This window comes from Cydia fagiglandana, chromosome 27 (genome assembly GCF_963556715.1).
Source record: "Cydia fagiglandana chromosome 27, ilCydFagi1.1, whole genome shotgun sequence".
NCBI classification, from domain to species: domain Eukaryota; kingdom Metazoa; phylum Arthropoda; class Insecta; order Lepidoptera; family Tortricidae; genus Cydia; species Cydia fagiglandana.
Window position 1 is genome coordinate 436,365 of NC_085958.1, and position 24,019 is coordinate 460,383.

Here is a 24,019-nt window from a genome sequence, read left to right on the forward strand (position 1 = left end):
TGGATGTCGTTTTATAGGTTTTAGGGGGCCCCGCTTTCGAAAATGATGACCATTTTGGAATCCAGAATGGCGGCCATGCACTATGTCATAAAAGTCGTCATGGGTGTCGTTTTATAGGTTTTGGGGGGCGCAGATTTCGAAAACGATAACCATTTTCGATTCCAAAATGGCGGCCATGCACTATGTCATAAAAGTCGTCATGGGTGTCGTTTTATAGGTTTTAGGGGGCGCAGATTTCAAAAACGATGACCATTTTATAGGTTTTAGGGGGCCCTGATTTCGAAAATGATGACCATTTTGGAATCCAAAATGGCGGCCATGCAGTATGTCATTAAAGTCGTCATGGCTGCCGTTTTATAGGTTTTAGGCAGCGCAGATTTCGAAAATAATAACTATTTTGGAATCCAAGATGGCGGCCATGCACTATGTTAAAAGTCGACATGGATGTCGTTTTGTTGGTCATGGTCATCATTTTCGAAATCTGCTCTTCCTAACACCTATAAATCAACATCTATGACGGCTTATATGACAAAGTGCACTGCAGACATCTTGGAATCCAAAATGGTCATCATTTTCGAATTCTGCACTCCCTAAAACCTATAAAACGATATCCATGACGACTTTTATGATAAAGTGCACGGCACACATCTTGGATTCCAAACTGGTCATCATTTTCGAAATCGGCACTTCCTAAAACCTATAAAATGATATTCATGACGACTTTTATGACAAAATACGTAGCGGCCATCTTGGATTATAAAATGATCATCGTTTTCGAATTCTGCACTCCCTAAAACCTATAAATCGACATCCGTGACGACGCAAGTTATCTTTATTTTCAGATCTAACAAATTGCTACAGAATACAAAGGACAAAAAAAGAAGCGAGGAGGTAATGAAACAAGCAAAAATACAGATGATTCCTCGACGCAATAGGATGCTTCTTAAATTGTGTCCAGATTTTTTTGTCATAAAAGTTTTTATTTTTCACGTATTACTCTCACAAGTTCCATGACATTTCGACCTTGTAATTTTTTAAGTAAATGTTTTTGTTTATCTGTGAGGATCTCACTAGAATAATATAATCAAGGTATGTTTATATTTGATGATTGAAAAAGTAACGCAAAAAAAAAAAATTGTCTTATATTCCTGCCGAAGACTTTTATTTTTCCTTTTCCTTCTACACAAGTTTAGTCAAGTAATAAGAATTTAGGGCTCTCAATTTTATTTTGACTTCTACAACAGTAAAACGAGGCCATGTTTGGTATCGTTTTCGTATAAATTCGCAGTACCAAATTTAGTTATGGTATCACATTGACACCATTCCAAAGTAAAAACATATAAACTTACTTTCTTTTAAACTCCTCTTCGCGCTTAAACTGCTGAACAGTTTTAATTTAAATTTAGTACACATATATTTTGAGTCCCGAGACAGGACATAATAAGTTATCTCAAAAATCATCCTTCAAAGGTGTGAAATGAGGTGTAGGGAGGAATTCAGAATTGACTTCTTGAAGTTAATACTGTTTAAGTTTAGGTTTGAAGTCATGTTTTTTTTATCATTTTTAACTAAATCAAAGATGTAGACCATCCCAAATTTAATATAAATCGGTTCAGCGGTTATTGATTTCCCGTACAAATTTCCACGCCACTTTTCACACCTTCAAAAGATGATTTTGGTTATAAGATCTATCCTATGTCCTGTTCCGGGACGCAAACTATTTCTATACCAAATTTCAACGAAATCGGTTCAGCGGTTAAGCGTCAAGAGGAGTTAAAAAAAACCGACCAAGTGCGAGACGGACTCGCGTATTAAGGGTTCCGTACATTAAGTCCGACTCGCGCTTGACTGCACATTTCTAATAGGTTTTCCTGTCATCTATAGGTAAAGAACTATTTTGTGTATTCAAACAGACAGACATACAGACGCACGAGTGATCCTATAAGGATTCCGTTTTTTACTTTTGAGGTACGGAACCCTAAAAAGATTTTTTAAATTTTGTGGAATGGTTTCAATGTGATACCTTAAATGGATTCAGCAACCCAGATTTATACGAAAACGATACCATACACGACCTAGCACCTTCACTGATGTAGATATATCAAGATAAAATTGAGAGCCCTAAATAAACTTTCAAGAGCGGATATCTCAAAAACTATTCAACATATCGAAAAAATTGACTGAATAAACTTGTAACAAATTAAATTAACTTTCATTTTGTATAAGTGGCCATGTCGCTAAGATGCATAGTTTCCGAGATATAATCGAAAAACCGGAAAATGGGACATTCAAAGCCCCCTCTCTTCCCCCCGCTCAAGGGCTACGGCCGGGGACTTTTGATATGTTCACCTCCTAACTTGTCCAAACCAAGTTACAGAGTCAAAAATTGTGTTCCGAGCATTTCCCTCTACAACTTTTTTGAGCATTCGTTGGCTGACCTAAGTAGCTAATTGCATTTCTTTAAAAACTTTTCTGTAAAAGGTTGACGGGTGTTGGATGTTTATATGGTTTTGGTCTATTTTTATCATTCGCATCGCCCATGATGACTTACTAGAATTACTTACGAGCACACGAGACACTAATAGTAGTTTGACAAACCTTGGTTTTGGAGAGGTATTTTATATTGACATTTGCTGTCACAAATTTGCTGTCAGATTTAGTCGCAAACCGCACGCAAAGTGCACACAAATGTGTCGACACCTTGTTACGGAAAAGTGTAGACACGGCGACGACACTTTGTTTCGAAACAATTCTAGACACATTGTGTGGACTCTGTTACGACACATCTGACATTTAGTTACCACTTTGATGATTCTGCGACTGGAATGGTTATATGGGTTCAAATATACTTACCTATTTTTCATTCAAATATGTACGATACAAGTAGTTATATGTCTATTCCGGTTCTTAACAGCATTATATATTGCAATTTGAATCACAAACGTTTTCTACAATCCTTTTGTAACCTATTCAAAAGATAAGATTGCTCATAAGATACGGACCCGTTTTACACACAAGAATTCATTAAGTCACAGTTTTCCGGCTGCGACAACAACATAAATGTAAGATTATCGTCACGGGGTTGCCATGAGTCGAGATTCTCGGATATAAGAGGAATTTCAATTATGAGTGTTATAAAATAATTACAATGTCTAGTCTGCGAGACAAATGTTATTTATATTTTTTACTAGCGACCCGGCTTGTCGCGGGTTACACAAAACCGTAACAAATTAAGTATATACCTAAACATTCCTCAATAATTACTCCATTGACGACCGGTCTGGCCTAGTGGGTAGTGACCCTGCCTGTGCGAAGCCGATGGTCCTGGGTTCGAATCCCAGTCAGGGCATTTATTTGTATGATGAACACTAATATTTGTTCCTGAGTCATGGGTGTTTTCTATGTATATAAGTATGTATTTATTTATATAAGTATGTATATCGTCGCCTAGCACCCATAGTACAAGCTTTGCTTAGTTTGGGGCTAGGTTGATCTGTGTAAGATGTCCCCAATATTTATATTTATTGATAACTGAAAACTGCACAAAAATCCGTCAGTAGTTTTTGAGTTTATCGCGATATACACACAAACAGACAGACGGGGACTTAGTTTTATAAGGTGTAGTGATCTACTGCTTGACTAAAATCTGGTTAGAGTCTGGCTAAGCTAACTTTGCACTGACTTAAACATAAAAAAAATATAACATAAGGGTCACAGTTAAATCCGCTTGTCCGAATTCTATAGGAATAATACATAAATCCACCGCATTAACGTAATAAACTGCTTTCAACTGAATCCAGTGGTTTTGCTTTATTAATAATTTCGTAATTTTGTCCCAAATTAATTGCGAGAGTATTCAATAAATATTTAATTACTTTGTGAGGGTGCAATGAGTATTTTATGCCTTTAATCTCGTTTCAATTGTGTTTTAATATTCCTCATATTAAATTAAGTTTGATTGACCATGCAATGTACTACCGTGAAACGTGCCTACTTTGCAGTGGCGGCGCGTCCATAAAAAACCAATTCCCACCGGCTTGCCTGTTTTTGAACGTTTGAGCAGAGTTGTAAAGGAAATATGTAAGCCAAATTAGCCCCGGCTTGCCTATGGATATTTTGACACGCCGCCACTGATACTTTGCTCCCGTGTGGGTAAATATGCTCCAATAGTTTGAATAGTTTTAATATGTATATGAAAACTTATATCACAACCTCATTTAAGTGTTACAACATGTAATGGTCTAGGTACTTTAAACCGGCATATACATAATATATATCAACCTACCACAATACAAAAATTTAGAAATATTAATTATGTTTCGTATTTTGGGGCACAGTAGGCACATTTTACGGTACCTAATCATGATTTTGTACGAAAATGACAGATTTGTTGGACAAACTGTCCTCATTCTGGAAGGAATAAAATAAAATCCCAATTTTCGACAGAAAAAATGTACTAAAATGTAATTTACCGTTGAGTTACGAAAATACCACGTTTTCATTAAGAAAGAATTGGAATTGTTGGAAGATTTTTTAAGACATACCTACAGTAAAATTGCGAATACTACCTATGTACAAAGTATAACTCAATCTATGTACCACATTTTATCGAAATATGCCAAAAATATAAAAACAGCACATTTATAAAAAATTACGACAAAAAGTAAAAAAAAATTGAAGCTGGTAACCCTAAAGAGAGGTTTCCTCAAATATGCTCTGTACACAAAGAGATTTACGTTCCCCACAATTGAAGGGAATAAATTTTTCCCCGATAGGAAATTAAGAAACCCATGTTTACAGAATTGGAAGAAAATGATATTATTCGTAGGATTTTTATTAGAAAAAGATTCCACAATAGCCTCTTAAGGCCGACCATACAAAGTTTCCCCATTTTTAATTTGAACCTTGTCGTATAGTGGATAGGGTGACTTTCGTTTGTTTTGACAACAATGAAACAAAAGAAATGCTACCTTATGTAGTTTTTGAAAGTTTCGAATTAGAATGTACATTGTAATGCACATTGGACCTTACGAGGATGGAGCTAATTTTACGGTTCAGCTAACGCAGGGTTTCTTAAACTTTTTGCAGTCACGGACCATTTTCACAATTTAAACAATTCCACGGACCCTGGTCAAAAATATTTTAACCTTTTGTGTGCCGCGATTATTTTTTTCTAATATTTTCGTCGTACGCGGATCCGCGCTCCGGCATACAAGAAAGTTTAAATAAAGACAATAAAGTTTTAAGAAACCCTGAGCTAACGTATTTTTAATCACTCGCGCGACATTTTTCGAAGAGTGTAGATCTCCATTTTCAGGGCACTAATAACCAAGGCTCGAAACCGGTTTTTTTTTTCATACAAAAAATACCGGTATTATTCTTTATCTTTTTCGTTCTTTGATTTAAATCATACGTGGATATTGATGTGCACGTATCAGCTTTAAGCTGCCTGTGCATTTACATATAATAATATAATATATAATAATATATAGAGATACCTTCCAAGCGAGCTGTCACTGGGACCACTTTTGTTTAGTGTACGATTAACAATGTGGCCCACCTTGCTGTAGCCATGTCGATAAAATCATATCGATAAACTATCGACATTTCTTGCAATTTTAATTTTACTTCAAAGGTTTAACGATACCTAAAATGAACAAAAACGCTTTTATTCTTTGTTGTGGTTATCAGATCACAATTTTATCACGCCCCAGCAGGGAACCAAGGGAAAGTTCAGATATTTAATTAAAATACATAAATACCTACTAAAATAGGTGTTCCACAATAATTGAATTATTTTATTATATTATAATATATTCATTATCCATTAGCATTTCAATTATGTTTATGTTTAACGAAGATATTGAAGCTTCAATTAATCGCTATTGCGTTCCGCTGTGTAGCGTTTATCGATATATAACATGATTAAAAACGACTTTTCACATCCCTAAAAGAGCACACATATACGTTTTTACTCACACATACACAACCTGGGTCACCTAAAAAGGGGACACCTGGATTTGAAGTCCATCTTGTCAACCGTATGGTTGTCCTTTTTTGACAAACGGCATTTTTAAAAGAGCAAGGAGAGAGAAATGATACTAGTTGCTGCGCCGTCACAGAGAACTGAAAACGTTGGGGCCTTGATTTAAATGGTTTATCATGTTTAACCATGTTTTTTTCATTGGTGGATTTTGACAGCAGCTGTCAAAAAGACACCTCGTCACGGTGTTGCCATCTAGTGAAAATCACGATCGCGAAAACCCTCGTTCGCGCCTATATTTTATTTAAAAAAAATTCTGTTGACGGAAATGTGGTTGAAAGACTAGATAGGTACCAAAATCATAGACACCTCCATTTAGTTTAGTAGGTTAAAATATTACATTTAGAGTGCATGTGCGCATAAAACCGTAAAACAATGACATTGTGACATTGTGAGGCGTCGAGTTTATGTATGGATTTTGAACAAAGGAATCATGAAAATAACAACTATCTACCTACGCGTACGTATTTCCAGCACAAAAGAATTGCTACGCTTTATTTCTGTTTTGAGATCATAGACGATGACATAGGATAAGGGCCACTTGTACCATCCCCCTAACCCGGGGTTAAACCGTTAACCCAGTGTCAAATTGTATGGGTCCCCATGTTGTATCCAGGTTTAACGGGTTAACCCTGAGTTAGTGGAACGGTGCAAGTGGCACTAAGGGCTACAACTACTAAAATATATTTTTAACAGTTATATAAAAAAATCTTCAATAACCGAAAATGTCATTCCCTCTATCACCAATCATTCAAATTTTTGAAAAAGTAAGTACTTACATAAAAGCTATGTAGCTAACGATCAAAACAAAATCTATTTATAAAATCATTAACATATCTTTGTCGTTTAATAAATCCTTATTTATTCATTTATCATCATAATAATACAAATTATAAAATAGAATTTAAAAAATCGCTAATGAAAACGATTTGTCATTTTGTAGTTATGAAAAGAAAAACCAAATCACATAAAATGTTGAAAGGCAAAATTAAAAATATCCCCGAAATTGGGCCACGAACATTAAATTAAATATTCCAACAACGTTTCAAAAATGTTAACGTTTCGCGAGACTAAACAATCCTAATTACGCATTTCTGCATCTGAATCGAGTTTAAATTTGTATCTTATATAAAAGCGCATTGAATTAATGCTTAAAACCGGTCCAACTGGTTTACCTATTTGAATCATATTGGAATCAGGATATTGATGCACTACCCACGTTATATGAGGCTACCATTATATTTTGTACTATGTCACAGTGACAACAGTATGAGGTCTTTAGCTACTTTCATATTGATTGTCACTGTGACAAAGTACTACTGGTACGAAATGCGTTGGATTTTTTTTTACTGTACATTACGTTTTTATATCGAAAAGAGCTCTTTCTATCCGAATAGGAGAAAATCCTAAAATTTCTTTACATTTTTTGGTCCTTAAATTTCGTGATGAAAACAAAAAATCTTGGGACACTTTTTTTCTCTATTAGCTTGACTAGAGCTCGTGATTCTGAGTAAAATTCACATAAAAAATGCTTAGTGTACATTTTCAAATATGGCCGTTGAATTTGGGACTAAAACTAGTAAAACTAGTTTATACATTACATCATTCCTCTGGCTGATATGATGATGATGATGACATTACATCAGCTTTGCAGCCAAGCCTAAACTTGGTGATTATATGCTTCGGCTAAGCCTACAACCAGTCTGTAGGTACCTATAGTTGACTAGTTCTTCAACCGCGTCAGTAAAACGTTATAGTGCCTTTAAAAGTAACTTTCCCTTCGCAAGATTCAAGACTCAATGAGTCACTGATGCAATGTAACCTCGAAAGGTTGAATGCCTGGTCAGAATCGTGTCGATAAACTGACAATGAATGTGTCTATCTATCTCAATAAGCCGTTTCATTTGAATATCGTAATCATTACTGTATCGATTCAATGGCGAATCGATATAAAAACCTCGTTTCGTTATAACTTTCGTTCTTTATTTTCGCTTTTGTCTTTCATGGGAATATTCACATGCATTTTTTATGAGAGTTCGTTTACCCACACTTGATATTTTGAAATAAAAACTTGGAAACCGCCGATTCTGTTCTCCGCAACCATAAATAATGTGTTAAAACTGAACCACAGCTTTTTCTTTTTTTTTTCAGACCAGTAATAGAAGCGTGGTAACAAAAATAGTTGGACAAAGACTAATATTCGTAGCTACTTTCTTTATATCAATATATCAAAATGACTAATAAGCTCCGAAACTTGTTTCATTTCTTTTTTCAAACGTGGCTGTATCTTAGACGCGGTCATAGTCAACTTGGTTTTTTTTTCACAGGTCAGATCCCAAAACGCAACAATAGATGCGGTCAGCTAAAAAAAGCAGGTAGATGAGTGTACGTGTTTTTATCAACCTGTTGAGGAAACCAATCCAAATCAAGATAAAACAAAGATTAAATAGTTAGTCACACAATAAAAACACCGTACGCAATACTTTTGAATGTATCTGTATAATACGGGGACCTCGTACCGTCACATAAGCCGTGTGCTTGTTTGCCACACAAAAAACAGACGCTCAGTGAAAGACGCGTTCAAGATTTAAAATTATTCGACTAAGTTTCCCAACTTTTTTTTACACTTAAAGTAACTTTTTTTTAATAAATTACCTGTGATAATAGTAAATCCAACACAGACACTATAAAACACTGGTAGGCCACACCTAGCACTTTCAAATAATAACCGGTTTCGTAAAGTTGCGCGGCGGAGCGACGTGGCTCCGCGATGGACGCTGAGAACGAACTGAGGGAAAAGTTGCGGGGTGTTGCTAGCGGAGAAATTCGGATTGGGGGGATTTTTTGTGGGATATGGGGGAATTGTTGTTATAATTTCTCAGTCACCGGATCGAACAAGATTTGTACAAATATACAAAAAAAACCTACCGTAAAATTTTTGCTCTAAAATTCAAGATTTGATTTAAGTTTTAAAAATGTTATTTGTGGTATAAATGTTCATATATGTATATGCCGTTTTAAAGTAGACCATCACTCACCACTATTATATTGACACATATACTTGGTCAAACAGATCTTGTCAGTAAAAAAAGGCAGCAAATTTGAAAAATATAGGCGCGTGGGATATCGTCCCATAGAAAATTTGAAATTCGCGCCTTTTTTACTGACAAGATTTGCTTGACCAGCTATAGATGAGGTTATTAATTTGTGATATAATTTACTTTCATATATGTATAAAAATCTGTTGGAGCACAATTCCCAGTGGAGATAAAATGAGGTACAACAAACAAGGTAAATTTTACGGTACCTTGTTTATTGAAGATAACTGGGATCCTTCGCTAACAGAAATATAAATGGTTTATAAAAAAAACAAAAATCACTCATAAAAATATCGACAGTAAATTTCCAGCGGCAGTTTATTCAATATAGATGGACCCGGGTATGTCCTTAAACTACGTCCAAACCAGCGGTGGTAGGTCCCGCAAGGGGCCGCCTGGTTTGCTACCACCCTCCCGCCGGAGTCAGGCGCCAAGCAGCCTTGCTGCGTTTCGTCTATGTGCGGGAGTACCAGTGCCTTTGGGGGATGATTGGCTGTCAGTTGTGTTGCATAATGCCGGTTTTTGGATTCTTGAGTGACGTCGGGCCGAGCGGCTCACGCTGGAGGGTAGCGGGATCCGAGGCACGGTCTTGCCGGTGGCCGACCGCAGGAAGTTGGGGGCCCAATTGTACGACAGCCACGTACGAGAGGCTGCCCCGCCACCTAGCGAAAAATCCTGGAATAGCTCCACCGTGCCAGATGGCGACTGGACGGGAGGACCCGGTGGGTTATTTCAGGGGGGCTCGGGCGTCCCCGCAGTCTCCAAGTGAGCTCCTCATTGTCCGGATTAGCTCAAGTGATCCAATTGGTAAACACAACACCTCGACAGGCATTTTTTTCACCCATCCCACACTCCACAAACATGAAGTCGAAAAGGAAAAAGAATAGGGTTAAACACCGGCTGCACTTCCTCCCATTGAAAGTGCACCTCACCAACATCAGGGGGTTGCACTCAAATATCGATCCGGTCCACCACCATCTTGAAACCGAAAAACCGCACCTATTCTTTTTGACGGAGACGCAAATCAAAACCCCAGCGGACGCGTCGTACCTCAACTACCCAGGCTACTCACTGGAACATAAGTTCAGAGCACGTGCTGGGGTCTGTGTGTACGTCCGCGATGACATTTGCTGCAAGCGTCTCCGTTGCTTTGAGGCTGCCGGGTTTTCCATTTTGTGGATTATGGTTGACTCGGGCTCAGAGAAAACTCTGTATGCCTGTGTCTACCGATCGCACAGCGGAAACCAGGAGACAACTAGGCTCTTTGACCACCTTACTGAGATGGCAGATAAAGCCCAACAGCGGTACCCTGCGGCTCAACTCGTATTCCTTGGGGACTTTAACGCCCACCACGAGGAGTGGCTGTTCCCGTTCAAGAATACCTGCCACGCTGGGAGGGAAGCGCGCAAATTTGCTGTATCCCTAAACCTTACCCAGCTGGTAAATGTTGCGACGCGGATACCGGATATTACTGACCATACACCCAATTGCCTTGACCTTCTGCTGACAACTGATCCAGACAGGCACTCGGTTTCGGTCTCAGCTCCGCTAGGATCGTCCGATCACTGTCTAGTGAAATCCGTGTCGATCCACTCTCCTCCTGATCTCTGCCCTAGGGGCACGAGGAGAGTATGGCGATACGAGTCAGCGGACTGGGATGAGATGCGGCATTTCTTTGCGTCTTTCCCCTGGCAGCAGGTCTGTTTTTCTTCGGGTGACCCCTCTTGTTCTGCTGAGGCTGTTGCTGATGTGATTCGGCAGGGAATGGAATATTTCATTCCGTTCTCCGACCTATCGCTCGATCACAAGACCCGAGCATGGTACAATTCGGACTGTGCTAGAGCCGAGGCCCTTAAGCAGTCTGCATACCAGGCTTGGGTATTAGCCCGCGATACCAAAGCTGGAGCACAGAGGGTTCGCGCGAGGAAAAAAGCCTTTAACTCAGCTGCCAAGTCCTGCAAACGGGTGCTTCAAAAGGCTCGATTCGACCACGTCAGTCGAATAGGGGCCAAACTCGCCTCCTACCCTCCTGGTAGCAAGCGGTTCTGGTCCCTGTCGAAAGCGGTCGAATCCAACTTCTGCCGACCCACATTGCCACCTCTGCAGAAACCTGATGGGACACTGGCCCACTCCGCGACAGAGAAAGCTAACTTGTTTGCTTCTCTGTTTGCGAGCAATTCACGTCTAGATGCAGGCTCAAAACTTCCACCTACGCTACCTCAATGCAGTTCCTCTATGCAGAGAATTGCTATACATCAAAAAGAGGTACGCCGAGCTCTGCAGAATCTTGACGTGAATAAGGCCAATGGACCAGACGGTATACCTGCACGTGTACTAAAGCAGTGTGCGCCTGAGTTGTCTCCTGTACTGACACGCCTGTACCGCCTCTCTCTCCAAACAAGAACGGTGCCGAAATCCTGGAAGCTTGCAAACGTGCAGCCAGTACCCAAGAAGGGTAGTCGTGCTGATCCCTGCAATTACCGACCAATCGCCATTACCTCCATGCTCTGTAAAGTCATGGAAAGGTTACTTAACGGCAAGCTGCTGGCATACCTCGAAGCAAATGATCTGCTCAGTGACCGTCAGTATGGCTTTCGCCGAGGTCGGTCTACTGGGGATCTTTTAGCGTATGTCACGCACTGCTGCGGCGAGGCCATCGAGAGGAACGGTGAAGCGCTTGCTGTTTCACTGGACATCTCGAAGGCCTTTGACAGGGTTTGGCACGCAAGTCTCCTTAGCAAGCTTCCTGCATACGGCATCCCTGCTGACTTTTGTAGCTGGCTATCTGATTTCTTGAGTGAACGGTCGATCAGAGTAGTTATTGATGGCTGCTCTTCGGACCTCATGGCCATTGACGCTGGTGTTCCTCAGGGGTCTGTTCTCTCCGCAACCCTTTTCCTGCTCCACATTAACGACATGCTGCAACCCAGCATTGTAGGTTATGCAGATGACAGTACGGTTGTTGAAAGATATTTGGCTAGTGCAGGGGACAGCAGGGAGGATATACGTTCACAGAGAGAGGCCATGGTTGAGCGAATGAACTTGACCCTTAGTCTCGTTTCCCAGTGGGGTGATGACAATCTGGTCACGTTCAATGCCTCCAAAACGCAGACGTGTCTATTTTCCGCAAAACGGAGTCCATTCGACCTGACTCCTTCTTTCCGGGGTGCATCTGTACCTATTGCCGACAGTCTGGAACTCCTCGGCATGGAGCTGAGTTCAGTCCTCAGCTTCGGCAGCTTCATTGAGTCTAAAGCTCAAACTGCGGCCAGAAAGCTGGGCGTCCTAAATAAGGTGAAGCGATACTTCACACCTGGACAGCTTCTAACACTTTACAAAGCTCAAGTCCGGTCGTGTATGGAGTATTGCAGCCACCTGTGGGATGGCTCAGCTAAATACCAACTCGCCGCTTTGGACTCAGTGGAGCGCAGAGCCAGGAGGATGATTGGCGACAAGAAGCTAACGGCTAAGCTTCAGTCTTTGGCCCATCGGCGGAAAGTCGCCAGCCTGTCGGTATTCTACAGGCTGCACTTCGGGGAGTGTGCCCAAGAGCTACACGAGCTTATACCACCGTCCCCATTCTACCATCGGACTTTTAGACGCACGGCCGGTTTCCATCCTTACATGGTAGATATTCCACCAATTCGCACGAAGCGCTTTGCTTCTACTTTCCTTATGCGAACTGCCAAGGAATGGAATTCCCTGCCGGCGTCTATATTTCCGTGTTCTTATAACCCGGCAACCTTCAAATCAAGAGTGAACAGGCACCTTCTGGGCAAGCTCGCTCCATCGTAGGCCACGTCTACGCCTCGGCTAGTCTGTGGCCATGAGTAAGCCCATTCGTAATAAAAAAAAAAAAAAAATGGTCAAGCAAATCCTGTCAGTAGAAAACGGCGCGAAATTCAAATTTTCTATGGGATGATAGCCTTTTGCGCCTACATTTATCAAATTTGCGGCATTTTTCTACTGACAAGATCTGCTGGACCCAGTATAACTGTTGTATAAAAACCTTTTTTTAAATTATATTTATTCAAACAGAATATTTTTACTTGGTTATTCATAATTATGAATAAATAACGAAGGTTTCTATATTTTTATATGACAGTATTTTTTTTGCAATAAAAGAAACATTTAAATTATTTTGTCTATGAAATGTAATTATTATACAATACAATAAACAATGTTCTTTTTTCGATTTCGGACCAATGTGTAGTATAAGATCGTTTACGCTTATAAATATAGTACCATTGATCGATTACAAAGCCAAACACAATACTACAAAACGTACAATATTTTTTCTTTTCTCAATCTCGATCTTTTAGCAAAAATTCTCAATCAAAAAATACTCAATTAAATTAAAATAACAATAACCTAAATTTAGTTTATTTATAGTATATTTTAGTTTTTATATAATATTATGAGTATAAGTTTAATTTTTAAGTAGGTTTATTTTCATTTTAATTTAGTTTTTAAATCTTTAATTCATGGTTAGTTTTATGATATTTTTTATTATTACCAATTATTGTTAATTAATTAATTATTTTTATTGAATATATCTACTCAACTAATTTATCAGTAACCTAAATTACAAGGAAATAATAATTAAATTTAAATATAAAACTAAGGACCTTTCTAAATAAACGAGAACAGAAAAAAATTACCATTGAACAAATTCCCCTAATTCGCCCCATTTTCCTTATGCTGGCAACCCGCCGCCCACAACTTTCGAGTCCGTTCGGCCATCTCCGCCACCTCTCGTGCATTCTCGGAACCAGACAGAAATAATCGTGACACCAAAAAATGTCGCATGTAACCGGCATTTGTTAAGCCGTTACGCCCTTTTGAAGATTACGGGTTTTGTAACTTAAAGAATGTCATAAATAAGTGTTGTTTGGTTTTGACTTACGCTGTTTTGTAAAAATTAAGAATAAGCACGATGCAATGAAGGCAAAAGTGGAGCGTCTTAACTGTTTACTAGTTTGATATTACGGTAAGATTATTGGAAGGTATTAATTTTGAATGTCCTTCGCCAGGCGTAGCTCACTCCGCGATTTCGTCGCTTTGCTACAGGTAGCTAAAAGTACATCCGTTCGACCCCAATTTTGGGGTTTGCCATAAGCCGCGCGTGGCGCTGTCGCCACCTAGCGGCCATATCTGTGCTGATCGTAACAGACGCGTTTTGTTAGAGAGTGAGTCTTCTGTACTTAGTACTATTATTTATTCTGTGCCTTCCCTAATTTATTTATAGGAATTGTAAATTTACTATTTTTTTAATAAAAGTTGCATAGGTATATATTATATACTGTAATAAATGTCATCATTATAGGGTCATTGCGCTAGTTTCCGCCCATGCTCTAGTTTTTATCCGCTTGACGGATTTAGCAAATAAATTATTTCATTTTTAATTTGCTACTTCCGAAATATCATTTTTATGTAGATAACATATTGTTTACACATTAAGTTTTGCAATAAGTCCAAATTTGTGCAGCAATGTAGGTTTATACTAAAATTTCGTCAAGTGGACGAAAACTAGCGTAATTACCCTACTAAGAAAAAGTGACCAATGCCTCCAGTACCCAAGGCTGGAATCGAAGGATATGATCGCGGCATGCAGGTACTTGAAATTTATGTGTATTATGTGTAACAACTAAAATATTTTCTAAAAAAAATTGTTCTGATATTGCATTAATTAATATAATTATATTTCCTAAGGAAACGCAAATTGTTAGTTTTCGAGAAAGCCTGATCGTTATATCGATACAGGAACCATTATTTATTGGGGTATAACGGTGTGATAAATGTATACTCCAGTCAATTGAGACTTGAATTAAAATTAGCTTAAGACGAAAGTGGGCGACCGCGCGAAATCACCTTTTCATTGGAGAATCAATTTTTACATCACTGATTTCGTGTCCCAAGAATCCCTAGTAAAGAAGAATCGATTTTTCAAAACCATATTGATTTTTTTACTTTTTTGTTCGGGCATTATTAGATCCATTAAGGATTTAATTAACACATTAAAATTAACAATTGATCAGATAAAAGTTACATTTTGTACGGTAATGCAGCAATATATACGTACTGATTTAGGTATAGGTACATCAATTAATTAGTTTATTAGAAAACACAAATCCCCTAATGAGGGCGCCACTGGACGGTCGAGCAGTCTTAAGGTTAGGAACAGTTGAATTTCAACGTCGTTGATCGGAGTATCTAGAATATTAATTAATTGTATGGAAATAACTGATAACTCGATACATTCATTAGCATGTTCTGTTATCAATTCAGGTTTCTTTCTCCAAAATTATAGGTAACGACTAATGGCTCCTCTACACGATGGGCCAGCGCCGGCCACTCCAAGGGACGCATTTATGCGTTAGAGGGAGCAAGTGATGTGGCTATCTCATTCTACCGCATGGCTGCGTCCCTTGGAGTGGCCGGCGTTGGCCCATCGTGTAGAGGAGCCATAAGGTATAGGTAGGCATGTAGTAGTAAAATAAAGTAAAACTTATTTATATAATCAGCCATTAAGTACGGCTGCCAACAGTTTGGCACTAACATAAATGCTAGCATGAACGTAACTTACTTTATACCGGGTGTGGCCTGTAACACGAGCAAATCATTAAAACATATATTGTACTCCTCAAACGATGACACTTTTGTTCAACAACTTTTAAAAATTATGAAGTATTTAGACTCGCTATTTTTCATACAAAATAAATATTATCTTCAATGGACGCCATCGCCACGCCATATCATTGTGATTGACGTTGCTTGTCACGCCTTATAAACATGTAACAAAATTCGCAATACTTACATTGCGTCTTAGAATAAACTTTAAAGTGTATTAAAAATCAAACCACAAGTGATTTTTAAAAGTCGCTGAACAAATGTTGGTCAATATGAGGAGTACAGCCTACAGTTTAATTTTTTGGACATATAGTGGCTCCTCTACACGATGGGCGAACGCCGGCCACTCCAAGGGACGCAGCCATGCGGTAGAATGAGATAGCAATATCACATGCTCCCTCTAACGCATAAATGCGTCCCTTGGAGTGGCCGGCGTTGGCCCATCGTGTAGAGGAGCCATTACAGGCCACACTCGGTATATATGATACCGTAAGATTGTGAATAGGTTAGGTTAGATTGTAATCTCCCTACCGTCAGTTTATTATTTAACTAGCGAGATTATAGACTGACAAGTGTTTACAATTTTACGGTGACATATCTCATACCTCACTCGTATTCGCATTTAGGCACCACGCAAAACTATCAGACAGATATACAGCGTGTCATTCACGGGTTCGATTCTACAAAGTCTGCGCATTATCTTAAGGGGTCATCCATTAATTACGTCACACGAATTTCGAGGTTTTTTGACCCCTCCCCCCCTCCTTGTCACACTTGGTTACATTTGGCCAACGCCTCCCCCCCTAGTGTGACGTCACATTTTTTCTACGAAATCGCCATATCGAATTAAGTAAGTACCTAAGTATTATTAATATTCCATCAAAATATTTTTGACGATATAAATATTAGTAATTTTATAACCCAAAACTGCTTAGGAAAGAAAATTAAACGAATAAAAACGATTATCGTTTTAAAAACTTGTTATTTAAATGTACAGCGAATAAAATAATTTAAATAAATTTTCGGTTACTGATGAAGTTAAAGTGACGTCACAAAGTTTGTGTCTCCCCCCTCCCCCATGTCACAATATGTCACATTTTCTTGACCCCTCCCTCCCCCTAAACGTGTGATGTAATTAATGGATGACCCCTAAGGGGCTCACTGGTTAACAGTCCGCCGGCCTGTCAGTTGTTCGGAACTGTCGAAATTTTGTTCTAACTGACAGGCCGATACCATCCGGCGCACTGTTAATCAGTGGGCCCCTTTAGCCTGACCGTGTTGCAATAATTTGCAACATTTAATATTCGCAGAACTTTCATTTTCACATGAATCGATGGAAAGTGGCCTGCTGGGAATCGAACCTGCGTTAGCGTAATTATCAGGCTACGGTATACGGCCATATAGCAGTAAGCCAACTCCTTTATCTTAGTGTGCAATATGCAAGTGCAGACGCTCTCAAAATTCCGAAAATTACTGGAAACTTTCATTAGAGAATTCTCATGCAAGTTTCTACTTAGAAAGTTCCTGTTCAGATTAGGGATATTTCAATGTTCTTAAAGGGGCCCACTGATTAACAGTCCGCCGAACGGTATCGCCCTGTCAGTTGGAACACAATTTTGACAGTTCCGAACAACTGTTTGGCGGACTGTTAATTAGTGGGCCCCTTAAGAGTTAACAACTGTTTCATTTTACATTTAAGTAGGTACACTTAAGTAGGTCATTCATTTAAGTAGGTCACTCATCGATTTGGCGTCTATTTCAAGTTCAAGTGTCATAGGAATCGAAATTATTTAAGTTTTATAAAACATGTAAAGTCAATATACACGGTGTAACATGAGGAAACCGAATAATTTTAACCACGCATTTCTGAGGTCAAAAGAAGTAAAAATTGTAATATGAGTTTAGGTCAATTTCGCCAAAAAAAAATTTTTTTTTTGTTTTGTTTTTTAAATTTTTTGAATGTATTTGTACATACAAAATAAATGTTATTGGTAAACTTGTCACTTAAAATCGATTTTTACATTTTTTTTTTCGTAGAACCTACTTTTTGCAAAGTGTTACTTGTCACTTTTTGACATCTATCAATAAGGATATTTAGACTACGTCCCATAGCAGCAACATCTACATCAAAAAGGCCTTTTACACTATGTAACAATAAAAACTTGTTTTTTTTTTTAAATTAATAATATCTCTGAAACTAGGCGAATTTCAAAAAAGTTTATAGGACATTTTTGTCTCTAAATATGATCAGGAATGACAGGAATACGCTGTTAAAATTATTCGGTTTACTCATGTTACACCGTGTAGTTAAAAGGCGATGTATGTATACCACTAAACTTAATGTAGAATCTCAATAATCACATACTTATAAAATATTAAATTTGACGCCCAAGTTAAGTTACTGCTTTACATTCTATGTAGTGTCAATGTTCTACTTTCTACTGGCTACTTCGACTCATTACATTATGGACTATGTAATATTGTATGTATGTATGTATATATGTTTGTAAACCATATTCCCATAGGCTCTGCCACAGACTAGGCAATATCAGACTGACAAACTATGAATGATGATCTTCCTCGCATCCCGACTAGTTTTTAGGGTTCTGTACCCAAAGAGTAAATACGGGACCCTATTACTAAGACTTCGCTGTCCGTCTGTCTGTCACCAGGCTGTATCTCATGAACAGTGATAGCTAGATAGTTGGAATTTTCACAGATGATGTATTTCTGTTGCCGCAATAACAAATACTAAAAAGTACGGAACCCTCGGCGGGCGAGTCCGAGTCGCACTTGTCCGGTTTTTTTTAGGAAAGCAAATACCATCTGACCTTCCAACCCAGAGAAGAAACTATAGGCCTTATAGGGATTAGTCCATTTTTTTCACGGTGTCTTCCTACTTTTCCTTCACCTTTATACTTACCTATTTTTCATTTCATTTTCATTTTCATTTATTCAACATAAAGTAATATGTGCATTACATGGTATGTCGTTACAGGCAATCAAATACTTAAATTAAGTACAATACTGCCGTGCAATACTTAAATTATTTCTTTTTCGTAGGAACTTTTATAATGAGGTTGGCCGGTCGAAGTATTTAGCAGATGGCGCCAGCATAGCTTGCCCTGTCAAGTGACAATCCCTAGAACTATAGGTGGTCAAGCAAATCTTGTCAATAAAAAAAGGCGCGCTATTCAAATTTCCTATGGGACGATATCCCTTCGCGCCTACATTTTTCAAATTTTCCGCCTTTTTCTACTGACAAGATCTGGTTGACTAAGTATATGTCAAATTTTTGTTTTTTTATGGAATTTTATGCCCTAGACGCCAGACCCTTAAGCCAAATCTCATAGAAAAAGGGACAAGCTATGATGCCATGCACCAACACAGGCTACTGGCGCCATCTATGCAAATTTTTGACAGTTGCCAACCCCATTATAGAGTTCACCTGTCTATATTCCTATTCGTCTCTCATTTGGACTAATAAATGAAACTGAAATGGCGCAGGTATACCAACGTTATTGTCGTAAACTAAAGTTTATGCCTTTCATGGGAACACACCGAATACATCATGTATTCTTATGTAGAACTAGCGACCCGCCCGGCATCGGCATAGCACGGGTTAACAAATTACATACCTATACATTTATAGTCTGTATCTATCTTAGGTATTTAAATAAAAGTAGACAAAATCAACGCTTAAATGGCTCCTTAAACCAGTTGAGGGTTGATGAAAACTTGAAAACATTACATGATCAAATAAAGTAGGTTAAAGTCAGGTCGTTCAGTGACAGATCCAGGTTTTGTATTTGGTTGGTTAACCAATAAATGTTATAACTACCCGAAAATTTACAAATTATTTGTTTACTTTTATTTAAATACCCAAAGATACATAGTATAAACCTTCCTCAAGAATCACTCTATTGATAGGTGAAAACCGCACGAAAATCCGTTCAGTAGTTTATGAGTTTATCGCGAACATACAGACAGACGCGGCGGAGGTCTTTGAAAGGTGTACGAATATGAGTCAAAGTCAAAGACACTACGTGATGATTTTTTATTGGACTAATCATCAATAAACAGGAAGTGTCAATTGAACACATACATTATGATTCAACAAGTCATTTTATTATCATTATAGCCATATTATATTCATAGCTACATAATTGAAAACATATTAGTAATATTCGTACAAATAGTCATCAAACTTGTTTTGAAGTTGCTTCGTTAATTGATTAATTAATTAGGTAATAATAGCTCCATTGATTATTTATTTCAAAATGGCGGAGACGCGGAAAACGTTTCAAAAAAGTAGTGTACTATAATTGTAATACCTATACTTACTTTACTGACCTAATTACTAAACTTAAAAAAAGAAATAATGCAACAAATAATTAAAACTCGATTATTAACACACACTTATTAAGTAAATTATGCCAAATAAACTAAAAGAGGTGAACATTTGATCAAACAAATATTCATAACATAACCATTAACCATTTGCCGTCCGCAAATCGTCAATTTTCTATAAAGAAATGTAATGTCGCGGAATAAGGTATACTTTTACTTAATAAAAATATTTTTAACTGCAAAGATTTATTTGCAATCGTATAATTTTATTTACCGCAAATATCGAGGACCTGCTATAAAATGAGCACCTAATTTTAAAGTAATAAGGACCGTTTTAACATAAATTAAGATTTTCTAACGGTAAAACAGTTGGTGATCGTTATGGTGCGTTTAACTTTGCTTCTACGCTACGGATCCTCGCATATAAAATATATATAGTATATATATATATATTAAATATCTAAATAAATAAATAAATAAATAAATAAATATCACTGGTGGAAACAGGAAACGCAGCCTAAAAGTCGCACACATAAGGGCTGATACACACGGACTGCAATTTGCATGGGAACTGCACGCCGACTGCACGACTGTACCGGCCCTAACCGCTAGGCCATGCTATCATAACATGCTGGATAGAGTCTGTACGGAAAAAGAGAAGAGCCATGGAATGTAAGTAATAGCCCATAGCGCACAGACTCTATAATAGTTATTTGTTTTACAAGGGGGCAAAGTTGTTGTTTAACCGCTCGTTGATACCCGAGCAAGCGAAAGATTCCAAAATTGGAATCTTGAGCGTTGCGAGGGTTTCAAAGCACAAGGGTTAAACAAAATTTGCCCCCGAGTGAAACACAAATTTTTTCACCACAGCAACCCGAAGCAAATATTAAATGTAAAATATCAAACAAAATCAAACAATATCAAATCCAAATGAATGTTATTAAATATTTATCATCCAAAATCATCATTTAAAAGTCAAATCTACCAGCAAACATAAGAAAACAACTCAAAATTTGCATTTGATTACTTTGCCTCACATGTGGATAAAATGCAACTTTGCTATTCGTATTCGAAGTGCAAAGTAAGCCTTTCCGAGCTGGTGTGGTGAAAATATAAATACGTATTAGACGTGCGCGCCGGTCGAATAAATTCGGGCGGCGGCGCGCCACGAAAAAATCCACGGCGGCGGCGTAACGCCGGCGGCGTGGGATTTTCAACTTTTCAATATACGTATAATGAGAAACCAAGATTAACTCTTAAATCAACACGGGAAAAATCTCAAAAAAACTGTGTTGCATCGTTTTTTTGGTTTATTATAAAAAAAAAAACATATGTCAGTATGTTGGACGTTGCCAGGATCGGTGTAAATAAAAAGATACGCCGCGTAATGAAAAGACGTCCAGTATTTTGGACGTTGCCGAGTATAGACTACCTACTTTATGTGCATAAGGTTTTTTTTAGTCCAATTCACGTTTTTAAAATAAATATAAAATAATTGCATTTTTTAATTAGAAATACACTTACTGATAATGTCAACTTATGTAATGAATGAAGTAAAACCTATTATAATTTTTATATTTTTGGAATAACTTTATAGCTAATAGGTGGTAAAATTTTACCAGTCATTGACGTCATTTATTTAACATTAAATCAAACAGCGGGTTATACTAGGAAGCAGTAACATCTAAGCAATGGTTTTTAATTTTATCAAAATTTTCCTAACAAATTTCTCAAATGAATTCGGGTCTGTCTCTTGATGAAAACAAATCCACACACAAACAGGAAACAAATACACATACACACACACCACATCCACACGGAAAAAATCCATAATTTTTTTTTTTTATCTATTTGGTTCATTACGTAATACGGCAAGTAATGACTTTTTAAAATGTTTTGAAACACCTAACATCCCTCTATTTAATTTATTTACCACAAAAACTACCAGAAAATTTAATAATTTTACTCTTCGCATACTTGGCAACGTCTAACATATTGGACTTAGCAAAAGTGCCGTGTTGTTGATTACAACTGACTAAAAATACTGGACATTGCACTTTTTACACTTGTTTTATCCATAAACAAAAAAACATTTTTATATAAATCATATTGCCACGTAATAAACAGACCAGTTAGTAACCTATTACATTACACGTTTTATTCTAACGCTGCTTATTACTGTCATATAATAAAAAAATGAAATATGGGGTAAAATGTCAGTCTGTCGGAAGCTTCCTTGCAAGTTCTGCGTTCTGAAGGACTTTAGACAAAAAGATGATGTTCACACTGATTCGAAATATTTTCTTATATACTCATACTTAAAAATAACATATCATTCAAGTAGTATTAGTAGTAGTAGTAGTAGTTTCCTGGTAGTGTAAGTACGCTACCAAAGTAACGCTATGCTTTAATATTTGATGCAGAATTTTTTTCTTGGGATGTCCATTATAGTGGACGTTATCGATTTAAGTGTTAAAATAAATCAAGCAATGAATTTGAAAAAACGAAACAGTCGGAACGCTAAAGCTAGGCACGTCGCACGCGCTTTATGTCCATTGATTTTAAATTTGTACTCTTGCGGACTTTGTCTCGGCGCGAATTTTAAACTACCGGCGGCGGCGGCGGCGCGCTGACTCCTTATGGCGGCGGCGCGCCGCGGCGGCGCGCACGTCTAATACGTATACACCTTATATTAATTCAAGTAATGCATATTTATACCTACTGGCTTATCTCATCCGAGTGCATTCCACAGTCGGGCTAGGTACCTCTGTTATTGACATGTTATTGTTTTGTTTACTGCCGTAGGTATTGTGTAATGTTTATATCTCATTGTTATATCGAGTCAACAAGCAACTGACGATCACTGACGAAGTGACGATACTGTACCTACTATAGGTGTGGTAAATTCGAGAAACACCATCTGTGCCTACAAATTATATAAACCTACTCTGTATTTATTCGACAATAGGTATGTCTTGATGAGTCAGGTACCTTCATATTCATAATTGTTGACAAAGTTATTCTCTGTTCTGTTACCGCTCATGTAATTACTAAAGGCAAATACTAAGTTCGTTAATCATTTCCGCAAATCATTAGTAAAATTAGGCAAAATATAGATAGTCAAGCAAATCTTGTCAGTAAAAAAAGGCGCGAAATTCAAATTTTCTATGAGATGATATCCCTTCGCGCCTACATTTTTCAAATTTGCCGCCTTTTTCTACTGACAAGATCTGCTTGACCAAATATAATATACTCGTATTTTAACATTCTTAATTACTTTGGCAGAAACCCAAATTTCTCTCGCCTTGAGAAAGTTTAAAAAGATATCCGGTGCTGCCAGTTACTCAAAATATCTTGAAATTCACGGAATCGCTATGAAAATAGGGACCTTTGGACCCGGCATGGCGCAGATTCGCAGACGAGGTTCTACCGGTTCTATTCAAAGTTACCTTACTTCATTCAATAACTGACGACATGGACACAGCATAATACGTAGAAGAGAGTCAGTTACTGATTTAAGTAAGGTGTATGAAGCGGTTTAGTTTTCGTGGCAAGATTTTTTTTAACATTTTTACGTAAAAATTTGATTACTTGAGACAAATACTATGCACTATGTTGTTAATTAATATTATAAAGCTTATTTGCACAAGTTCTTTTTTATATTGCAATAAATTTTCGATTTTACATTTTATTATAGCAGCAACATTAAGGTTTAAATGTCAACTTGACATTAGACGGATTTGACGTTCAAACTTATTCAAGGCAAGTATAAAAACGTCGCTCAGATAAACTAAAAACAACCAATATAAGAATTATTTAAGTTTTAAAAATCCTACAAAGTATATTTTTAAGGTATTTACTAATATTTATGTTAATAGTGCTATAGTTATTCTTAATT

The 24,019-nt window shown here is 37.6% G+C and overlaps 1 protein-coding gene across 6 annotated transcripts in view; it reads right to left on the bottom strand.

Moving 5' to 3' along the window:
- Positions 1–24,019, bottom strand: part of LOC134678038 (fasciclin-3-like) — a 341,696-nt gene that overhangs the window by 210,698 nt on the left and 106,979 nt on the right. For 5 of the 6 annotated variants that reach the window (XM_063536476.1, XM_063536475.1, XM_063536474.1 and 2 more), the window contains exon 1: positions 8,699–8,851. The exons of the other annotated variant lie outside the window; for it this stretch is intronic. The gene's annotated coding sequence lies outside the window, so the exon portion shown is untranslated. Of the gene's footprint in view, positions 1–8,698; positions 8,852–24,019 lie in introns of those variants that run through there. 6 annotated transcript variants of the gene reach the window in all.